This window comes from Centrocercus urophasianus, unplaced genomic scaffold (assembly GCF_019232065.1).
Source record: "Centrocercus urophasianus isolate 14NV4802_14NV808 unplaced genomic scaffold, USGS_Curo_1.0 seq_17, whole genome shotgun sequence".
Taxonomy (NCBI): Eukaryota; Metazoa; Chordata; class Aves; order Galliformes; family Phasianidae; genus Centrocercus; species Centrocercus urophasianus.
Window position 1 is genome coordinate 15,013,169 of NW_024884722.1, and position 1,049 is coordinate 15,014,217.

Sequence of the window (1,049 nt, forward strand, 5' to 3'; positions counted from 1 at the left end):
TTCTTTGTCTCAAAGACACTGTTTCTGCTACAGAAAAGACATCTAGAAAGAACTTCAAGGAGCCCAGTGGATTTCTGCTTCGCATAGAATAGTCTAGATCAATCTCTTAACAATCCTCTTAAACACTTGCCATTTGTTGGAAATAATTTTTACTGGAATAAAAAAAAACAGTTATAATTAAAAACTGAAAAAGCAAAAGACAGAAGAAAAAATAAGCAATAGTGCAAAATACATAAATGTCCACTCTAGAACTTTTTCATGTCACTCAATTTATATACAGTATTTTTATTAAAATAAGTAACTTCTGCACTGTCCAGAAAAAAAAAATAAAATTGATAGATCTTACATGAAATTACTGAATGAAATCTAACATGCACAATTCAATCAAAAAAAAAAATCAGTTTTAATAACTTGTATATTTAGATTTTTATATTACGTGTACTTACTCAATCTGGAATTCTGTCCTCTTCCATCATACTTCATACTAAGTACAGCTTTGGGGCAAAAGTTTCCTTTACTTTAGGAGAGCTAAACACAATTCCCTATCGTGTATGTATAAAAAGCAGGTCCATGATGCACAGACTTTTTTCAAAACCACCATGGATAAATCTGCAAATTACAGTCATCACTTGGAGAAGCCACTCCTTTACCCACGATGTCTCTGCCCACAGTTCTCAAACTGAGTACTTTTTATTTTACAAATCTAAAAAGATACACTACAAACAATGTGCATCTAAACATCTGCTACATCTACAGCAGGTTCCCCATTCAAATGCATTACACCCAATGCACCTCCTTTAAAATGCAGTAAAATGGACAGAATTTTCTAGTATCTGAAAACCAATGAATGGCACAAATTCAGTCTGGGGAGGCCGAGAATAGCACAAGTAGAGCACATCAAAATTCACATTTCCACAACTAAGACAGACTGCACACAAATTAGCCTTTCGTAAACAACAGTCTCCCTACAAAAACCATCAGCTGTTAAAGCGTGACAGAGATCGCTCCATTCCTTCTATTCAGGTCCCATGAGGTCACCTCCTACTCCA